The sequence below is a fragment of the Trichomycterus rosablanca genome, chromosome 4 (genome assembly GCF_030014385.1).
Source record: "Trichomycterus rosablanca isolate fTriRos1 chromosome 4, fTriRos1.hap1, whole genome shotgun sequence".
In the NCBI taxonomy this organism is placed as follows: Eukaryota; Metazoa; Chordata; class Actinopteri; order Siluriformes; family Trichomycteridae; genus Trichomycterus; species Trichomycterus rosablanca.
The window spans coordinates 13,400,969-13,421,781 of NC_085991.1; the positions used below are offsets into that span (position 1 = coordinate 13,400,969).

A 20,813-nucleotide genomic window follows, 5' to 3' on the forward strand; every position below is an offset into this window, starting at 1 on the left:
CATTCCCTTCCTCTTCTTCTGGAGGAGGTGGAGGAGGTGGTAAAGCAGGCTCTAGCAGATCGCTTTCAGCTGTCTTGCTTTCGTCTTCGGAACCTAGGTACAACTGACTAAGTGTGTCCATGACCTCCTGGATTGGATCCCGTCGGGTGACAAAAGGTCCAGCAGTGAAATCAGTGTTCAAGCTGACTTCAGGAAATCTATCCTGTTCTGTCTCTGATACAGACATTTTATTTATTTATTTAATTTTATTTTATTCTATTTTATTTTATTTTATTTATTTATTTATTTATACAGCACGTAACAAAAACAGTAAAAAAAACTTTTCTTTCAGTACTTATAAAAATACATGAGGCTTAGAGAGATATGAAGCAAACAAACAACAAGACTTCTAAGTCTGGTCAGAGTCCCTGTTCGGGTGCCACTGTAACACTGGTCCTAATTTTCTTCTTTAAGCAACCAGGTTAACAGAACTACAACAAAAATTGCAGTTTTCAAGGGTCAGGACTCTCTGATCAAGTCATTTAAATTGATTTATTTGCTCCATCATCTCTCATAACCTTCATAGAAAAAACAACAACAAATAACTGTACACTCAGAAAATCATTTCATACATCCACCACTTTGAATTATGTATAGTCTATATTGGCATATTTCCCGACTGGGTACTGACTGAAGTCCTCCTATTCCGTATGAATAATTGGAATAAAAGTCCATACGCCATGAAACCAGTAGATTAGAAAATGTATCCAATCGGACTCACAGAACAGGAGCTGATGGTCGAAATCATCAAGGTGACCACACACAGATGTACATGAAAAAAACCCTCTATAAATAAAAAATATAACATTAATTAAGCTTCAACCATTCATAAACACCTTATGTAGTTATATAAACATTACAGATACCCCAACACCATTGTGACTATTTACCACACTGCTTAAACCATAACAGATTAATACATTGTATAAATATATACACTTACTATGAGTAGATGAGCTTACTAGCTCCTCAAAAGGGTGTATCAACAGGCTATAAGGCTAGGCCTCCTGCTTTTTAATCACAAATTCTTGATTGTTTAAAAGTTCTTTTAGGAACAAAACTTCACCTCAAACATTGCCACATTTGTGAAGGCCTCACCAAACAATTGATCCCACCTGCCCATTACTCCTTCTCTCTTTAGGTACAGCAGAGAAATAGAAACCTCTATGCCCCCTATAGGCTTGGAGAGGCTTTGCAACCTTTCATAAGCTAAGGTAGGGCCTACTACTGTGACAGAGTCTATTCTGTTACAATTTGAAAACCAGGGAGCAGCAGGGTTGAACTGGGGAGAGAGACTGATAAAGATGAAACAAAAGCTAGGACTATGGACCGGGAGGAAATTGTCGTATATAGGGAAGAGCCTGGTAATTAAAGCAGAGGTACTTCCCTTTCTGATGTACCTGGCATACATCTACCCACTACCAGTGAGTGGAAGGAGGTGGGTACAAAGGGAAGTATTTCGTTTTATGTGGGGTGGAAAGTATGAGTACGTAGCAAGGGAGATAATGTATAGGAAAATAGAGGAAGGGGGGAGAGAGGTTTTAGATGTAGGATTAAAATTGGACTGCATTCATGTGGCAAGCATAATGCAGGAGTTAGCACAGGAGGGACAACACCCAGGATGGTATTTTTTGAAATTATTTTTCGCGTACCAGGCACGGGGTGTCATGGAGTGGGACAATAGGGGTCCAAGGGCGGAACAGCTGCCATGGCATTATGGGCAGGCTGTCAAGTGGCTGAAGACAAACAAAGAAGGGAAAGATAGAAATATATGTACAAGCCACAAAAGATTATATGAGGAAGTTAGGAGTAGGAGGGCAAGAGAGAGTAACAGAAGAATAGAAGCAGGGAAAGTGTGGACCAGAGTACAACCACTGGGGCTGGAAAACAGTTTAAAAGACATAAACTGGCAAATAGTGCATAGGAAATTACCTGTAAAAGAAATCATGTACAGACACGGAATCAGCAAGACAAATGTGTGTCCAAGAGAGGGGTGTGGAGGGGAGGAATCAATAATACACGTATTTTGGGAATGTAAGGTAGCTAGGGAAGTATGGCAGAAGATGGGAACATGGTTGGGAAATATAAGAAAAGGGTTTAGAGTAACGTGGGAGGTTGTAGACAAAGGGTTAGGAGGAATGGGGAAGGGGAGAAGCAGATTCATGTTGTGGCTAACAATAAGCCTGGTCAAGAGAGGAATATGGGAGGATAGACAGGCAGAGGTGAAGGGAGGGAAGGGAAAGGGAGTGATGGGAATAGTGAAGAAAGTTGAATGGGAATTAAAGACAACAATGAAAGAAGATGAAATGGACTTGGGATGGGAAAAGGGGAAGGAAAAGTGGGGGAGATTATGGGACATGTGTATGAAAAAGACATGAAAATTAAAATGAAAGTAATAATGGTGGTGGGAAAGAAATGAAACTGAATGTTCTGTAAATAGTTGTATTGTGTGAAAATGTGTGGAAATAAACTTTTGTAAAAAAAAAAAAAAAAAAAAAAAAAAATCTGTTCTTATCAGTTTAATATCTGATACGTCCTCTACCCGAGGACCATATATTAAATGGATTTTTAGGCCTGGGAGTCGGAAGAGGGGCTTGCTCCGTCCACTCCACGCATCGACCAGGTATTGCATTGCCTCCTGGCACGGTGCACCCTCATAAACGGTCAAACGAAAGAGTAATTGACGAATGCTGGTGACTGGCCCCTGCTGGAAAGCTGTTGGGATTAGGGGTACGGCCCGGGGTTTCCTCGGTCCTTTTGCGCTAGGGAGTCCCCCTTTTCCCGCTTTTTCATTTTCCCTCCATTTTACTTAAAAAAAAAAAAAAAAAAAAAGGCGAAAGACTTAATTTTCCCCCTCCCTGTGTTTCTCCAGGCAAAGGCTGTGCTGCTTCGTCACCCACCCGACGACCCAAGGGCGCTTTTGCTGCAGGTTTTCGTCGCTCTACCTCGAGCCCTCTTCCTTGAGCGGCCGGTGGCCTACGGAGGCCCGGGCGACCGGCGAGCAGGGCTGGAGTTTCTCTTCATTCACGTACAAATCTTTCACCTTTTACTAAAGATTTCCGTGGAGAGGAACGTTGACAAGTTCAACTTATTTTTTGAAGGCTTTGTCTTTGCAAAGCTGCTCTTTTGCTGGTGGAATGACAGAAGGTGTGTGGGCGTGAAGGCGGCCGGTCAGCGCCGTCCACTAGTCCGGACCCTCAAAAGGTAGGGCCCGTGGCCCGGCGCCTATTTCAGGTTATCGCTTCTCGGCCTTTTGGCTAAGATCAAGTGTAGTATCTGTTCTTATCAGTTTAATATCTGATATGTCCTCTACCCGAGGACCATATATTAAATGGATTTTTAGGCCTGGGAGTCGGAAGAGGGGCTTGCTCCGTCCACTCCACGCATCGACCAGGTATTGCATTGCCTCCTGGCACGGTGCACCCTCATAAACGGTCAAACGAAAGAGTAATTGACGAATGCTGGTGACTGGCCCCTGCTGGAAAGCTGTTGGGATTAGGGGTACGGCCCGGGGTTTCCTCGGTCCTTTTGCGCTAGGGAGTCCCCCTTTTCCCGCTTTTTCATTTTCCCTCCATTTTACTTAAAAAAAAAAAAAAAAAAAAAGGCGAAAGACTTAATTTTCCCCCTCCCTGTGTTTCTCCAGGCAAAGGCTGTGCTGCTTCGTCACCCACCCGACGACCCAAGGGCGCTTTTGCTGCAGGTTTTCGTCGCTCTACCTCGAGCCCTCTTCCTTGAGCGGCCGGTGGCCTACGGAGGCCCGGGCGACCGGCGAGCAGGGCTGGAGTTTCTCTTCATTCACGTACAAATCTTTCGCCTTTTACTAAAGATTTCCGTGGAGAGGAACGTTGACAAGTTCAACTTATTTTTTGAAGGCTTTGTCTTTGCAAAGCTGCTCTTTTGCTGGTGGAATGACAGAAGGTGTGTGGGCGTGAAGGCGGCCGGTCAGCGCCGTCCACTAGTCCGGACCCTCAAAAGGTAGGGCCCGTGGCCCGGCGCCTATTTCAGGTTATCGCTTCTCGGCCTTTTGGCTAAGATCAAGAGGGTGAGACAGCGATCGACTCCTGAGTGTTACACGACTTTTACCGTTGTGGTACTGGTCATAAGCACTTAGGAGATATTGCACTCGTTCTATTGTTGGGTATTGAGTCTTGGGTAGTAGGCTTTAATTCCCTCTAGCTACAGGACTCCAGTGGTTACATTTCTCTCTACTTTAGGTGTTCCAGTTCCACCAAGCCTTTGGTGAGAAAAGAAACCATCCCAACAGGTAAGTGCAATTTCTTTTTCCTATTTTAGCTCATTTAGCTTTGCTTTTACTATTTATTGTTTTAGTGTTTTTAGTTGCTGGTTTGGCTGTTGGTGCCTCCAAGCATGTCGGCTGCTCGTGCCGGCGTGCGGAGGCACCACAGCGTGCGCTTCATATTTAAGGAGGTGGATGGTAAGCTCCTGGAGATGTCCAGACTGGATTTCTCCAGGAAGCTGATCCAAAAAACCTTAAACTTTAAACCTACCGAAATAAACTGTATTTTGACCCTGCCTGGCAACAAAGGCTTTGATGTGAGTTTTTGTACCGCTATTCTGCTTAGATGTTTTTGGCAACGTTTCGAGGATGCTAAGAGCCAGTTCTCCATGTTCACTGTGGATAAACTTTCTGACAATTCAAGGAGGATGGTGTTTGTCAGAATGTTTAATGAAACTGTGACGGGAGAGGACATTTGCACCTGGCTAAAAAGATATTGCATGGTTACAGGACAGCCTATAAGGGTAGTTGACGAAGACGGCATATGGAACTGTACTTGGAGAATCCCAATTAAACAATGGGAAGATCCAAACGGTTACCTTGGCCTGAGTCATTTGCCTTCCATGATAGTGCTGGGACAGAACCGTGGCTACATTTTCTATCAGGGTATGCCCAAGCTCTGTCGCAAATGCGGCAAGTTTGGGCATTTAGCTGAAGCATGCCAAGAGACAGTTTGTGGAAAGTGTAGAGAAGTTGGGCACACGTACGAGCAGTGTCCCAATGGCAGGAGGTGCAATCTCTGTGGTGACTCTAACCATCTCTTCAGGGATTGCCCAAAATCATTTGCCAACAAACTGAAAAGTAACAACATGGCTGCCCAAACACAGGCCCAGGGAGACAAAGAAAAGGAGGCAGGCCCTGAGATTTTGGCGGGAAATTCAAATCCCCAGCCAGTCTCAGGAGTGGGCCAAGAATTGGAAGGCGGAGCAAATGGCCAGGCAGGGTCGGAACAGGTAACGGAGGTCCCTCCCTCTGAGCAACAGCAAGAGAACAATGATGATGATGATGATAATGATAATGATAATGATAATGATAATGTAGAGGAAGACTCAACCCCTTCCTCTATGGAGACGGTGCCGGAGGTGAGCGTGACGGCTAGTGGAGTGGGGGAGTTGACTCTCTCGCGCCCTAGCGCTCAGGTGCCAAAGAGACCTGCGGGATCTCCTCTGCCGGACCTGGCGGAGAAGAAACAGCGGGCCACAGAGCGGTCAGGTAGCTCCTCATCGGAGGACCTGAACCGGCTGTGGCCCGGTGGATCCCCAAATGAGGTATCCTTTCTGCGCCTCCAGCTGAAATCATCCACGCCGAAAAGCATGTTAGAGCAGTGCTCAGCATGCCGGGACGCGCGGGACACCTGTGACCCCTCACACTTCAATTTAATGAAGATCAAGGAGGAGCAGGTGTCACAAGAAATAGGGTGATTTTAACCGGCTTTTAACCGCATCTCTGTGGTTTTAATGTTCGGGTTTTAAAGATCACGCCTGTTTTTAACCTATAGTGCTCATGTCTCTTACGATCTCCACCATCAATGTGAGAAGCGTGAGAGCGCCGTTGAGAGCACAGAGTGTTCTGTCCCTTTTAAATGACGTAAAGTCAGATGTGTTTTTACTGCAAGAGTGTGCTTTGCCGTTCTTGAAATCATATAGAGATTGGGAGCAGCGTTGGGCTGCGGGTCCCTCTCTCTGGAGCGGCTCGCACTACAGCCGGGCCGACGGCGTTGCCATTTTAATAAAAAATCCCAATATCTTGGTGAAGGGCAGCACAGTGGTGAGAGACGGACGGGCGCTTTTAGCAAATCTGACGTTTTTAGGAAGGGATTTTAACATTCTTAATGTGTATGGTTTTAATTATAAAAATGACAGGCACGATCTTTTAGAGGACCTGCAGCCCCACATGCTGGGGAGGGTTCCTTTAGTGTTGGGAGGGGATTTTAATTGTGTTTTATCTAGAGCAGACAGGAAAGGGGCAGGGGAAGATTTTAAAGTAGATAAATCATCGGTTTTATTGCAGGCTTTAATCAGAGATTTTAAATTAGTGGACTGTTTTAAAACCCTGCATCAAAATGAGAAGGGCTTCACCTGGTTCAGTGGTGACGGCACCAGAGCCTCGAGGATAGATTACGTTTTTACAAGGGGCTGCCCACCCACCGATGCTAGATTAACCCCCCTTTTCTTTACAGATCACTGCATGCTGTCTTGCACCCTTTCACTCCCCACAGGTGTGACGATAGGCGGAGGGCTGTGGAGGCTGAACTGTTCCCTGTTAGAAGACGAGGAGATCATCAGGGAGTACAGGGAACGGTTCGGCCTCTGGCAGACCCTCCAAGACTTGTACGATACACGTGCACAGTGGTGGGAGATGGTAAAAGACAGGACGAGACGTTTTTTTAAAAAGAGAGGTAAGGAAAAAAAACAAAGGGAGAAGAGACGCATGATGGGGCTGCAAAAACGACTACAGAGATATTTTAACCTTTTAAATGCTGGTTGTGATTTTAGCGACGAAATTAAAGAGGTCAAAAATGAAATGTCAGTTTTAAATAATATTAAAACTAAAGGAATTATTTTAAGAAGTCGGGAGCAAGACATAGAAGAAGGAGAAAAGTGCACAAGGTATTTTTTTAAGAAAATAACAGAAAAAGAAAGAGCAATCACCATTTTAAATGAAGGAGGAGATGTTTTAAACAATACAAAGAAAATGTTAGAAGTGATTGAAAATTTTTATGAAAATCTTTATGAAGAAAAAACAGTGCACAAAGACACACTTGAAGAGGTTTTACAGTTTTTAGACAAAAGAATTGACAATGAAAATGTGCTTTTATCCCGGGATTTTAACAGTTTAGAAATGCAGAAATGTTTTAAAGGTTTTAAACAAGGGAAGTCCCCAGGTGGAGATGGGCTCCCTTTAGAATTTTATAAAACCTTCTGGGATATTTTAGCACATGATTTACTGACTGTTTTCAACGAACTTCAAGGACTGGATAGACTCCCGGACAGTTTTAGGATAGGGATAGTTTCTCTGTTGTACAAAAAAGGAGACAAGACTGACATTAGGAACTGGAGACCTATAACGCTTTTAAATTTTGATTGTAAACTTTTTAGCAAGCTTTTATCGAGTCGAATGTCGACTGTTTTAGAGGACCTGATCCACCCGGATCAAGCCTGTGCCGTGCCCGGGAGGAGGATCACGGACAGCCTAGTGCTGGTCCGAGACGCCATCTGTTTTGCGAGAGACAGAAACATTAGGCTGTTAGTTCTAAATTTAGACTTTGAGAAAGCTTTTGATCGGGTCTCGCACCAGTACCTGTTCCAGGTACTGCAAAAAATGGGCTTCCCAGGGAGGTTTATAAAATGGGTGGGATTGCTGTACAACGATATCCACAGCAAAATTCTGGTAAATGGGCACCTCACAAAAGCGATCAATATTCGCTCTGGCGTTCGCCAGGGGTGTCCGTTATCCCCGCTCCTGTTCGTTGCTTGCATCGAACCGTTGGCACAGATCTTGAGAAGGGACCAATGGATCACAGGACTAAGACTGCCAGGTGGAATGACTGCAACGTGTACACTATACATGGACGACGTTACCCTTTTATGTACGGACGTTTTATCGGCCCAAAGAGCACTCGACTTGACTGACTGGTACGGGCGGGCCTCGGGCGCTAAGCTCAATAGGAGCAAGTCCGAGGCCCAGCTCTTTGGACCATGGGGTGACTTACGACCAGACCTGGACGTAGATTTTAAAGAAACTGATTTAAAGATTTTAGGAATAAAGTTTGACAAAGAGGGTGGAGGACGGGGAAACTGGACGGAAAAGATAGGGAAAGTTAGACAACGACTGGGGTTGTGGAGACTACGACGACTGACCATTGAGGGGAAGATTTTAATAATCAAATCTATGATTTTACCTCTGGTTTTATTACTGTGTTCTGTTTTTAGTCCCCCCAGACATTTTATTTTACAGATGGAGAGGGCGATGTTTTATTTCCTGTGGGGGTCCAAGTGGGAGCGATTAAGAAGAGAGATAGTGAAGAAACGACCAGAGAATGGAGGGAAGGGGCTCCCAGACCCCCACCTGTTTTTAACTAGCAAATTTGTCGCCCTGCACATGGCATATGCGACGACCCCATCCAGAGAGAACAAGACGGCAACCATGGTGAAATTCTGGATGGGGTCGTACCTGAGGACCCTGCATATTTTAACTCCTGATTTAAGAACTCCAGTTGCTTTTAACTTACCAAAAGAATACGGTTTTATCAGAAAGTTTTTAAAGAAATATGTTTTAGAAAACGTAGATGTCACCATTTTATCTAATGCACGTTTTATCGTCTCCTTTGTGCAGGACCGGGAAAAAGTGAGTCCTGTCCCAGGCCTCAGTCTGAGTGAGGCCAGACAAGTGTGGAGGAACGTGGCCCACCCCGCCCTCCCGAACAAGCACAAAGATCTGTTGTGGATGGCGGCTCATGAGATCCTCCCGGCCAGGGCCGTGATGCACTCCCGGGGGATGGCAACGAATCCCACGTGCCCACGGTTTGGGTGTGGCGAGCCAGAAACCGTGCGGCATGTGCTCTGGGAATTGCCAGCCGCGGAGTTCAGCACGCTCTGGCTCACCCTTACCAGCGTGACAGCCGCCTTGTGGACCTCCCGCGACCTGTTGGTGGGGAAGCGAGTGACAGTGCCCCTGCACGCGTTGGAGCGGCTGGCAACATCGTCGCGGCAGGAGGCGCTGCGCATCGCCAATCGGAGGAGGGGGCTGGGGTCACACGCAGGGGGGTCCAGACCACCACGGGCGATGGCTCCCGTCAATGCACCGCCAACTGAACACGAGAAGGACGGAGCATCGGGCACAGGGTGAGGATCTCCGCTGAGCTGCAGAACGTAATACCGGATTCAACGGAGGAGCGGGGTGGTGCAAGGAGGACGAGGACTCACCCCGGTTCTGCACAAAGGAGCGTGTTTTACTTGCGTTTTTTTACCTGGACTTTTTATTGGACTTTTTTCGGACATTTTAAACTGATATTACTCTTCACTTTTAAAAACAAGATGAACTTTTAACATACTGAAAGAAGCTTTTTAATGTTCTTTTATCTGCACTGACTTTTTACGCAAACAAAAGCTTTTAAGAAAATGTTTAAAGTATGTTTTATTGTTTTTTTATGTGAAGATGTGTTTTAAAATTGTGAGAGAAAAATGTTTTAAAATGTAAAATGGTGACAATAAAAACTTTTTCGAAGGAAAAAAATCTGTTCTTATCAGTTTAATATCTGATACGTCCTCTACCCGAGGACCATATATTAAATGGATTTTTAGGCCTGGGAGTCGGAAGAGGGGCTTGCTCCGTCCACTCCACGCATCGACCAGGTATTGCATTGCCTCCTGGCACGGTGCACCCTCATAAACGGTCAAACGAAAGAGTAATTGACGAATGCTGGTGACTGGCCCCTGCTGGAAAGCTGTTGGGATTAGGGGTACGGCCCGGGGTTTCCTCTGTCCTTTTGCGCTAGGGAGTCCCCCTTTTCCCGCTTTTTCATTTTCCCTCCATTTTACTTAAAAAAAAAAAAAAAAAAAAAAAAGGCGAAAGACTTAATTTTCCCCCTCCCTGTGTTTCTCCAGGCAAAGGCTGTGCTGCTTCGTCACCCACCCGACGACCCAAGGGCGCTTTTGCTGCAGGTTTTCGTCGCTCTACCTCGAGCCCTCTTCCTTGAGCGGCCGGTGGCCTACGGAGGCCCGGGCGACCGGCGAGCAGGGCTGGAGTTTCTCTTCATTCACGTACAAATCTTTCGCCTTTTACTAAAGATTTCCGTGGAGAGGAACGTTGACAAGTTCAACTTAGTTTTTGAAGGCTTTGTCTTTGCAAAGCTGCTCTTTTGCTGGTGGAATGACAGAAGGTGTGTGGGCGTGAAGGCGGCCGGTCAGCGCCGTCCACTAGTCTGGACCCTCAAAATGTAGGGCCCGTGGCCCGGCGCCTATTTCAGGTTATCGCTTCTCGGCCTTTTGGCTAAGATCAAGAGGGTGAGACAGCGATCGACTCCTGAGTGTTACACGACTTTTACCGTTGTGGTACTGGTCATAAGCACTTAGGAGATATTGCACTCGTTCTATTGTTGGGTATTGAGTCTTGGGTAGTAGGCTTTAATTCCCTCTAGCTACAGGACTCCAGTGGTTACATTTCTCTCTACTTTAGGTGTTCCAATTCCACCAAGCCTTTGGTGAGAAAAGAAACCATCCCAACAGGTAAGTGCAATTTCTTTTTCCTATTTTAGCTCATTTAGCTTTGATTTGACTATTTATTGTTTTAGTGTTTTTAGTTGCTTGTTTGGCTGTTGGTGCCTCCAAGCATGTCGGCTGCTCGTGCCGGCGTGCGGAGGCACCACAGCGTGCGCTTCATATTTAAGGAGGTGGATGGTAAGCTCCTGGAGATGTCCAGACTGGATTTCTCCAGGAAGCTGATCCAAAAAACCTTAAACTTTAAACCTACCGAAATAAACTGTATTTTGACCCTGCCTGGCAACAAAGGCTTTGATGTGAGTTTTTGTACCGCTATTCTGCTTAGATGTTTTTGGCAACGTTTCGAGGATGCTAAGAGCCAGTTCTCCATGTTCACTGTGGATAAACTTTCTGACAATTCAAGGAGGATGGTGTTTGTCAGAATGTTTAATGAAACTGTGACGGGAGAGGACATTTGCACCTGGCTAAAAAGATATTGCATGGTTACAGGACAGCCTATAAGGGTAGTTGACGAAGACGGCATATGGAACTGTACTTGGAGAATCCCAATTAAACAATGGGAAGATCCAAACGGTTACCTTGGCCTGAGTCATTTGCCTTCCATGATAGTGCTGGGACAGAACCGTGGCTACATTTTCTATCAGGGTATGCCCAAGCTCTGTCGCAAATGCGGCAAGTTTGGGCATTTAGCTGAAGCATGCCAAGAGACAGTTTGTGGAAAGTGTAGAGAAGTTGGGCACACGTACGAGCAGTGTCCCAATGGCAGGAGGTGCAATCTCTGTGGTGACTCTAACCATCTCTTCAGGGATTGCCCAAAGTCATTTGCCAACAAACTGAAAAGTAACAACATGGCTGCCCAAACACAGGCCCAGGGAGACAAAGAAAAGGAGGCGGGCCCTGAGATTTTGGCGGGAAATTCAAATCCCCAGCCAGTCTCAGGAGTGGGCCAAGAATTGGAAGGCGGAGCAATTGGCCAGGCAGGGTCGGAACAGGTAACGGAGGTCCCTCCCTCTGAGCAACAGCAAGAGAACAATGATGATGGTAATGATGATGATGATGATGATAATGATAATGATAATGATAATGATAATGATAATGATAATGTAGAGGAAGACTCAACCCCTTCCTCTATGGAGGTGAGTGTGACTGCTGGTGGAGTGGGGGAGCTGACTCTCTCGCTCCCTAGCGCTCAGGTGCCGAAGAGACCTGCGGGATCTCCTCTGCCGGACCTGGCGGAGAAGAAACAGCGGGCCACAGAGCGGTCAGGCAGCTCCTCGTCGGAGGACCTGAACCGGCTGTGGTCCGCTGGATCCCCTAATGAGGTATCCTTTCTGCGCCTCCAGCTGAAAACATCCACGCCGAAAAGCATGCTAGAGCAGTGCTCAGCATGCCGGGACGCGCGGGACACCTGCGACCCCTCACACTTCAATTTAATGAAGATCAAGGAGGAGCAGGTGTCACAAGAAATAGGGTGATTTTAACCGGCTTTTAACCGTATCTTTGTGGTTTTAATGTCCGGGTTTTAAAGATCACGCCTGTTTTTAACCTATAGTGCTCATGTCTCTTACGATCTCCACCATCAATGTGAGAAGCGTGAGAGCAGCGTTGAGAGCACAGAGTGTTCTGTCCCTTTTAAATGACATAAAGTCAGATGTGTTTTTACTGCAAGAGTGTGCTTTGCCGTTCTTGAAATCATACAGAGATTGGGAGCAGCGGTGGGCTGCGGGTCCCTCTCTCTGGAGCGGCTCGCACTACAGCCGGGCCGACGGTGTTGCCATTTTAATAAAAAACCCGAATATTTTGGTGAAGGGCAGCACGGTGGTGAGAGACGGACGGGCGCTTTTAGCAAATCTGACTTTTTTAGGAAGGGATTTTAACATTCTTAATGTGTATGGTTTTAATGACAAAAATGACAGGCATGACCTTTTAGAAGACCTGCAGCCACACATGCTGGGGAGGGTTCCCCTAGTGTTGGGAGGGGATTTTAATTGTGTTTTATCTAGAGCAGACAGGAAAGGGGCAGGGGAAGATTTTAAAGTAGATAAATCATCGGTTTTATTGCAGGCTTTAATCAGTGATTTTAAATTAGTGGACTGTTTTAAAACCCTGCATCAAAATGAGGAGGGCTTCACCTGGTTCAGTGGTGACGGCACCAGAGCCTCGAGGATAGATTACGTTTTTACAAGGGGCTGCCCACCCACCGATGCTAGAATAACCCCCCTTTTCTTTACAGATCACTGCATGCTGTCTTGCACTCTTTCACTCCCCACAGGTGTGACGATAGGCGGAGGGCTGTGGAGGCTGAACTGTTCCCTGTTAGAAGACGAGGAGATCATCAGGGAGTACAGGGAACAGTTCGGCCTCTGGCAGACCCTCCAAGACTTGTACGATACACGTGCACAGTGGTGGGAGATGGTAAAAGACAGGACGAGACGGTTTTTTAAAAGAAAAGGTAAGGAGAAAAAACAAAGGGAGAAGAGACGCATGGTGGGGCTGCAAAAACGACTACAGAGATATTTTAACCTTTTAAACGCTGGTTTTGATTTTAGTGACGAAATTAAAGAGGTCAAAAATGAAATGTCAGTTTTAAATAATATTAAAACTAAAGGAATTATTTTAAGAAGTCGGGAGCAGGACATAGAAGAAGGAGAAAAGTGCACGAGGTATTTTTTTAAGAAAATAACAGAAAAAGAGAGAGCAATCACCGTTTTAAATGAAGGAGAAGTTTTAAACAATACCAGGAACATTTTAGAAGTGATTGAAAATTTTTATGAAAACCTTTACAATGAAAAAAATGTGCAAATAGAGACAGTTCAAGAAGTTTTACAGTTTTTAGACAAAAGAATTGACAATGAAAATGTGCTTTTATCCCGAGATTTTAACATTTTAGAAATGCAGACATGTTTTAAAGGTTTTAAACAAGGGAAGTCCCCAGGTGGAGATGGGCTCCCTTTAGAATTTTATAAAACCTTCTGGGATATTTTAGCACATGATTTATTGACTGTTTTTAACGAACTTCAAGGACTGGACAGACTCCCGGACAGTTTTAGGATAGGGATAGTTTCTTTGTTGTACAAAAAAGGAGACAAGACTGACATTAGGAACTGGAGACCCATAACGCTAAAAAGTTTACAATCAAAATTTAAAAGCAAGCTTTTATCGAGTCGAATGTCGACTGTTTTAGAGGACCTCATCCACCCGGATCAAGCCTGTGCCGTGCCCGGGAGGAGGATCACGGACAGCCTAGTGCTGGTCCGAGACGCCATCTGTTTTGCGAGAGACAGAAACATCCGGCTGTTAGTTCTAAATTTAGATTTTGAGAAAGCTTTCGATCGGGTCTCGCACCAGTACCTGTTCCAGGTACTGCAAAAAATGGGCTTCCCAGGGAGGTTTATAAAATGGGTGGTATTGCTGTACAACGATATCCACAGCAAAATTCTGGTAAATGGGCACCTCACAAAAGCGATCTCTATTCGCTCTGGCGTTCGCCAGGGGTGTCCGTTATCCCCGCTCCTGTTCGTTGCTTGCATCGAACCACTGGCACAGATCTTGAGAAGGGACCAATGGATCACAGGACTAAGACTGCCAGGTGGACTGACTGCAACGTGCACACTATACATGGACGACGTTACCCTTTTATGTACGGACGTTTTATCGGCCCAAAGAGCACTCGACTTGACTGACTGGTACGGACGGGCCTCGGGCGCCAAGCTCAATAGGAGCAAGTCCGAGGCCCAGCTCTTTGGGCCATGGGGTGACTTACGACCAGACCTGGACGTGGATTTTAAAGAAACTGATTTAAAGATTTTAGGTATAAGATTTGACAAAGAGGGTGGAGGACGGGGAAACTGGACGGAAAAGATAGGGAAAGTTAGGCAACGACTGGGGTTATGGAGACTACGACGACTGACCATTGAGGGGAAGATTTTAATAATCAAATCTGTGATTTTACCTCTGGTTTTATTACTGTGCTCTGTTTTTAGTCCCCCCAGACATTTTATTTTACAGATGGAGAGGGCGATGTTTTATTTCCTGTGGGGGTCCAAGTGGGAGCGGCTAAGAAGAGATGTCGTCAAGAAAAAACCCGAAAATAGAGGAAAGGGGCTCCCAGACCCCCACCTGTTTTTAACTAGCAAATTTGTCGCCCTGCATATGACATACGCAACGACCCCATCCAGAGAGAACAAGACGGCAACCATGGTGAAGTTCTGGATGGGGTCGTACCTGAGGACTCTGCGTATTTTAACTCCCGATCTAAAAACACCAGTTGCTTTTAATCTGACAAAAGAATACGGTTTTATCAAAAAGTTTTTAAAGAAATATGTTTTAGAGAAGGAAGATGTCACCATTTTATCTAATGCACGTTTTATCGTCTCCTTTGTGCAGGACCGGGAAAAAGTGAGTCCTGTCCCAGGCCTCAGTCTGAGTGAGGCCAGACAAGTGTGGAGGAACGTGGCCCATCCCGCCCTCCCGAACAAGCACAAAGATCTGTTGTGGATGGCGGCTCATGAGATCCTCCCGGCCAGGGCCGTGATGCACTCCCGGGGGATGGCAACGAATCCCACGTGCCCACGGTTTGGGTGTGGCGAGCCAGAAACCGTGCGGCATGTGCTCTGGGAGTGCAGCGTGGCGAGGGACCTGTGGGCCAGAACCGGCCCGCTACAATGCCCGAGCCTACCAGCAGGGGAGGTCCACCCGCGAGTTTACCGGCTAGCGGTGAACGGGGTGGGTCAGGGCTTAGAAAAATTGCCAGCCGCGGAGTTCACCACGCTCTGGCTCACCCTTACCAGCGTGACAGCCGCCTTGTGGACCTCCCGCGACCTGTTGGTGGGGAAGCGAGTGACAGTGCCCCTGCACGCGTTGGAGCGGCTGGCAACATCGTCGCGGCAGGAGGCGCTGCGCATCGCCAATCGGAGGAGGGGGCTGGGGTCACACGCAGGGGGGTCCAGACCACCACGGGCGATGGCTCCCGTCAATGCACCGCCAACTGAACACGAGAAGGACGGAGCATCGGGCACAGGGTGTGGATCTCCGCTGAGCTGCAGAACGTGATACCGGATTCAACGGAGGAGCGGGGTGGTGCAAGGAGGACGAGGACTCACCCCGGTTCTGCACAAAGGAGCGTGTTTTACTTGCGTTGTTTTACCTGGACTTTTTATTGGACTTGTTTCGGACATTTTAAACTATTACTCTTCACTTTTAAAAACAAGTTGAACTTTTAACATACTGAAAGAAGCTTTTTAATGTTCTTTTATCTGCACTGACTTTTTACGCAAACAAAAGCTTTTAAGAAAATGTTTAAAGTATGTTTTATTGTTTTTTATGTGAAGATGTGTTTTAAAATTGTGAGAGAAAAATGTTTTAAAATGTAAAATGGTGACAATAAAAACTTTTTCGAAGGAAAAAATCTGTTCTTATCAGTTTAATATCTGATACGTCCTCTACCCGAGGACCATATATTAAATGGATTTTTAGGCCTGGGAGTCGGAAGAGGGGCTTGCTCCGTCCACTCCACGCATCGACCAGGTATTGCATTGCCTCCTGGCACGGTGCACCCTCATAAACGGTCAAACGAAAGAGTAATTGACGAATGCTGGTGACTGGCCCCTGCTGGAAAGCTGTTGGGATTAGGGGTACGGCCCGGGGTTTCCTCGGTCCTTTTGCGCTAGGGAGTCCCCCTTTTCCCGCTTTTTCATTTTCCCTCCATTTTACTTAAAAAAAAAAAAAAAAAAAAAAAAAAGGCGAAAGACTTAATTTTCCCCCTCCCTGTGTTTCTCCAGGCAAAGGCTGTGCTGCTTCGTCACCCACCCGACGACCCAAGGGCGCTTTTGCTGCAGGTTTTCGTCGCTCTACCTCGAGCCCTCTTCCTTGAGCGGCCGGTGGCCTACGGAGGCCCGGGCGACCGGTGAGCAGGGCTGGAGTTTCTCTTCATTCACGTACAAATCTTTCGCCTTTTACTAAAGATTTCCGTGGAGAGGAACGTTGACAAGTTCAACTTATTTTTTGAAGGCTTTGTCTTTGCAAAGCTGCTCTTTTGCTGGTGGAATGACAGAAGGTGTGTGGGCGTGAAGGCGGCCGGTCAGCGCCGTCCACTAGTCCGGACCCTCAAAAGGTAGGGCCCGTGGCCCGGCGCCTATTTCAGGTTATCGCTTCTCGGCCTTTTGGCTAAGATCAAGTGTAGTATCTGTTCTTATCAGTTTAATATCTGATACGTCCTCTACCCGAGGACCATATATTAAATGGATTTTTAGGCCTGGGAGTCGGAAGAGGGGCTTGCTCCGTCCACTCCACGCATCGACCAGGTATTGCATTGCCTCCTGGCACGGTGCACCCTCATAAACGGTCAAACGAAAGAGTAATTGACGAATGCTGGTGACTGGCCCCTGCTGGAAAGCTGTTGGGATTAGGGGTACGGCCCGGGGTTTCCTCGGTCCTTTTGCGCTAGGGAGTCCCCCTTTTCCCGCTTTTTCATTTTCCCTCCATTTTCCTCAAAAAAAAAAAAAAAAAAAAAAAAAGGCGAAAGACTTAATTTTCCCCCTCCCTGTGTTTCTCCAGGCAAAGGCTGTGCTGCTTCGTCACCCACCCGACGACCCAAGGGCGCTTTTGCTGCAGGTTTTCGTCGCTCTACCTCGAGCCCTCTTCCTTGAGCGGCCGGTGGCCTACGGAGGCCCGGGCGACCGGTGAGCAGGGCTGGAGTTTCTCTTCATTCACGTACAAATCTTTCGCCTTTTACTAAAGATTTCCGTGGAGAGGAACGTTGACAAGTTCAACTTATTTTTTGAAGGCTTTGTCTTTGCAAAGCTGCTCTTTTGCTGGTGGAATGACAGAAGGTGTGTGGGCGTGAAGGCGGCCGGTCAGCGCCGTCCACTAGTCCGGACCCTCAAAAGGTAGGGCCCGTGGCCCGGCGCCTATTTCAGGTTATCGCTTCTCGGCCTTTTGGCTAAGATCAAGTGTAGTATCTGTTCTTATCAGTTTAATATCTGATACGTCCTCTACCCGAGGACCATATATTAAATGGATTTTTAGGCCTGGGAGTCGGAAGAGGGGCTTGCTCCGTCCACTCCACGCATCGACCAGGTATTGCATTGCCTCCTGGCACGGTGCACCCTCATAAACGGTCAAACGAAAGAGTAATTGACGAATGCTGGTGACTGGCCCCTGCTGGAAAGCTGTTGGGATTAGGGGTACGGCGCCTTAGACCTTTGCCTAGCCTAGGCCCGGGGTTTCCTCGGTCCTTTTGCGCTAGGGAGTCCCGCTTTTCCCGCTTTTTCATTTTCCCTCCATTTTACTTAAAAAAAAAAAAAAAAAAAAAAAAAAGGCGAAAGACTTAATTTTCCCCCACCCTGTGTTTCTCCAGGCAAAGGCTGTGCTGTCTCGTCACCCACCCGACGACCCAAGGGCGCTTTTGCTGCAGGTTTTCGTCGCTCTACCTCGAGCCCTCTTCCTTGAGCGGCCGGTGGCCTACGGAGGCCTGGGCGACCGGCGAGCAGGGCTGGAGTTTCTCTTCATTCACGTACAAATCTTTCGCCTTTTACTAAAGATTTCCGTGGAGAGGAACGTTGACAAGTTCAACTTATTTTTTGAAGGCTTTGTCTTTGCAAAGCTGCTCTTTTGCTGGTGGAATGACAGAAGGTGTGTGGGCGTGAAGGCGGCCGGTCAGCGCCGTCCACTAGTCCGGACCCTCAAAAGGTAGGGCCCGTGGCCCGGCGCCTATTTCAGGTTATCGCTTCTCGGCCTTTTGGCTAAGATCAAGTGTGATGTCGAGAGACGGAGCGAACAGGCCGGCCCGAGTGGTGCGGCTTCGAAATACGGTCAGATTCGAGCTTTGTGGAGATGCGTCGGAGGAAGTGAAGAATCGTTTTGGACGAGATTGGGTGGTGATCCGGATTCTACGAGGACTATGCAACGTGGAAACAGCAGCGGTCTTCTGCTTGCAAGACTTCTCAACATCAGCGAGATTCATCGATGTTACAATGGTATCGCTTCAAGATTGCCACAAGCTTTTCAGTAAGTGCAGCAGCGACCTTGAACATCCGGCACTTCTGGGAATTAGAGCTTCGCCGCTGTTTGCCAACGAGGAAATCCCAATGATTGTTCACCTCTACAACCCTTACGTGGAGGAAGAAAATATCCGGGCCTTCTTATCAAGGTACTGTGCATCAGTTTCAACTGGCGAGAGGCTGAAGGATCGTTTTGGAATTTGGACTGGAAGGCGACATTACAACGTCCTGCTGAGGGAGGATCCGGCTGGAGGCATACAACACCCACCTGGCAGTTTTGCCATCGGTCCACACAGAGGATATCTGCACTACCCAGGTCAACCGATCTACTGCAGGCGCTGTGGGGCTCTGGGTCATACCAAAGATTCCTGCCAGGGCCTCAGATGCAGATTCTGTGGGCAGGAGGGACACATAGCGGCGAACTGCACAGCGCCTCGAACCTGTAGCCTTTGTGGGAGCGAGGCCCACCTGTATCGGGGCTGTCCGTTAAGGGACAACACTTTTGCAAGCCTGTTTTCTGGAAACCCAAGAATGGAGGATGAAGATTATACCCAGGCACTGGGCAACAAAACAACAAATCAGACTGGAGAAGGTGAGGCCTTGACAGAGATGCAGGCGGAAGCAGAGGAGGGAGAAGGAGATGCAGTAGTGGAGGAAACAATGGAATCTGGAAAGGGAAAGGAGTCGGAGACCAACCCTGCAGAACCACAAGACACCGAAACATCGACAGATCCCACAACCAGCCACAGCTCACTAACTTGGGGAGAAAGAGTGGAGAAAGAGAACAAAGAGAAAGGCAATAACCAGAACAAACACCACCACAAGGATCCACGGAGAGAAAACGCTGATGAGACAACAACCGAAATGGAAAGCGAGCAGCAAGGTCCGACAAGGCGACGAATCCCAAGCAAGGAAGAAGGACAAAGTGGCAAGGCAAAAAGGAGCAAAAAAGGAACACACCAAACGGATAAGGAAAAAGACAGAATAACAAAGGACGAAGGGGTCAAGAAAATGAGAACAAAGGCAAGACTATACAGCTTCTTGGGCCTGGAAAGTGAAATGGAGTCCCTAAGTTCGGAGGACAGCGGGAAGGACAACGATGAAGGAAAAATCAGTCGGAAAGGAGCTGGAGAACAAAAGAAGGAGTAAGCGTTCAAAGTAGAAAAAGAGAGAGAAGTAATTGGAGAAACAATAGGGAAAAAGAACATGTAGAAAGGAAAATAAATCTGAAGATATGGAAGGAAAACTTACATTAGCAACCCTGAATGCAAGGGGCATGAGACAGACGGTAAGACGAATGGCAATTTTTAAGTCCTTGGAGATACTCCCACTAGATGTTATCTTTGTCCAGGAGTGTCATCTACGAACAGAAGCAGAGGGGACTTGGTTTTCCAGAGGGTGGGAATGGGGTCCATCGGTGTGGGGGGCAGGGGAGGGAAAAGGGGATGGGGTAGGAATATTGTTTAAAAGTTTCGATTTTGTAGTAAGCAAAACAGTAGTGGCAGTACCAGGGAGAATCTTTTATACTGATGGAACTTGGAGAGGGGTGCCGTTTAGAGCTATTTGCATCTACGCTCCAGCAACTCGAGGCAGGAGAAGGGGTTTCTTCCGAGAGCTAGAGCCACTCCTTCAAACCAACAGACTCCTGTGGGTAGGGGGGGACCTGAATACCAACTTAGAAGAGGAGATAGAGCTGAAGGAAATTCTTAAAGGGGCCAGGCTTTTAGATACAGCAAAAACATCAGAAGATAGGGAGAGAGCAACGTGGAGGAATTCGAGAGGGAATGCCTCACGATTGGATTATATAATGGTACAGGAAGGCACAAAGGTTGACAGTTTCAGAGTAGAGCCACATTGGTGTACAGATCACTGCCTAGTGAGCATTACGGTAAGGATAGAAAAGGGAAGGAGAGGACCAGGTCTATGGAAACTAAACATAACATATCTACAGGATCAGAACTTCTGCCAGACCTTTAGGTCACTTTATGTTGGGTGGCAAGCCTTGAAAGGACTTTACAAGACATGGGCGGAATGGTGGGAACACTTGAAAACCAAGGTGCGGATTTTCTGCCAACAGTGGGGAAGGCAGAAGGCAAGAAAAGAAAGGGAGAAGGTAGCCCGATGGTCAAGGGTCTTGCAGAGTGCATGGAGGGAAGGCAATATAGAAGGAAGCAGGGTGGCTAGAATGAACCTAAAAGAGCACTTCACTACAGAGGCAAGGCGTTTTTGTGGTCTGGCAGGCCAACAAAAACTGCT

General features: G+C 47.1%; 10 non-coding genes and 2 pseudogenes across 10 annotated transcripts; all 12 read left to right on the plus strand.

Moving 5' to 3' along the window:
• The first annotated feature begins 2,504 nt into the window (after positions 1-2,504).
• Positions 2,505-2,696, plus strand: LOC134312606 (U2 spliceosomal RNA). The gene has a single exon (XR_010011587.1). It is a non-coding gene; the product is annotated as a U2 spliceosomal RNA (small nuclear RNA).
• A 348-nt stretch (positions 2,697-3,044) lies between these two features.
• On the plus strand, positions 3,045-3,159 carry LOC134312976 (U5 spliceosomal RNA). Its single transcript, XR_010011886.1, has one exon. It is a non-coding gene; the product is annotated as a U5 spliceosomal RNA (small nuclear RNA).
• A 117-nt stretch (positions 3,160-3,276) lies between these two features.
• Positions 3,277-3,467, plus strand: LOC134313247 (U2 spliceosomal RNA). The gene has a single exon (XR_010012136.1). It is a non-coding gene; the product is annotated as a U2 spliceosomal RNA (small nuclear RNA).
• A 348-nt stretch (positions 3,468-3,815) lies between these two features.
• On the plus strand, positions 3,816-3,930 carry LOC134312865 (U5 spliceosomal RNA). Its single transcript, XR_010011780.1, has one exon. It is a non-coding gene; the product is annotated as a U5 spliceosomal RNA (small nuclear RNA).
• Positions 3,931-9,548: 5,618 nt separating this feature from the next.
• LOC134312584 (U2 spliceosomal RNA) lies at positions 9,549-9,724 on the plus strand (annotated as a pseudogene).
• A 351-nt stretch (positions 9,725-10,075) lies between these two features.
• Positions 10,076-10,190, plus strand: LOC134312944 (U5 spliceosomal RNA). Its single transcript, XR_010011855.1, has one exon. It is a non-coding gene; the product is annotated as a U5 spliceosomal RNA (small nuclear RNA).
• A 5,752-nt stretch (positions 10,191-15,942) lies between these two features.
• LOC134312585 (U2 spliceosomal RNA) lies at positions 15,943-16,117 on the plus strand (annotated as a pseudogene).
• A 353-nt stretch (positions 16,118-16,470) lies between these two features.
• Positions 16,471-16,585, plus strand: LOC134312866 (U5 spliceosomal RNA). The gene has a single exon (XR_010011781.1). It is a non-coding gene; the product is annotated as a U5 spliceosomal RNA (small nuclear RNA).
• A 117-nt stretch (positions 16,586-16,702) lies between these two features.
• Positions 16,703-16,893, plus strand: LOC134313310 (U2 spliceosomal RNA). The gene has a single exon (XR_010012196.1). It is a non-coding gene; the product is annotated as a U2 spliceosomal RNA (small nuclear RNA).
• Positions 16,894-17,245: 352 nt separating this feature from the next.
• LOC134312868 (U5 spliceosomal RNA) lies at positions 17,246-17,360 on the plus strand. The gene has a single exon (XR_010011783.1). It is a non-coding gene; the product is annotated as a U5 spliceosomal RNA (small nuclear RNA).
• Positions 17,361-17,477: 117 nt separating this feature from the next.
• LOC134313311 (U2 spliceosomal RNA) lies at positions 17,478-17,668 on the plus strand. The gene has a single exon (XR_010012197.1). It is a non-coding gene; the product is annotated as a U2 spliceosomal RNA (small nuclear RNA).
• Positions 17,669-18,047: 379 nt separating this feature from the next.
• LOC134312869 (U5 spliceosomal RNA) lies at positions 18,048-18,162 on the plus strand. Its single transcript, XR_010011784.1, has one exon. It is a non-coding gene; the product is annotated as a U5 spliceosomal RNA (small nuclear RNA).
• Positions 18,163-20,813: the final 2,651 nt, after the last annotated feature.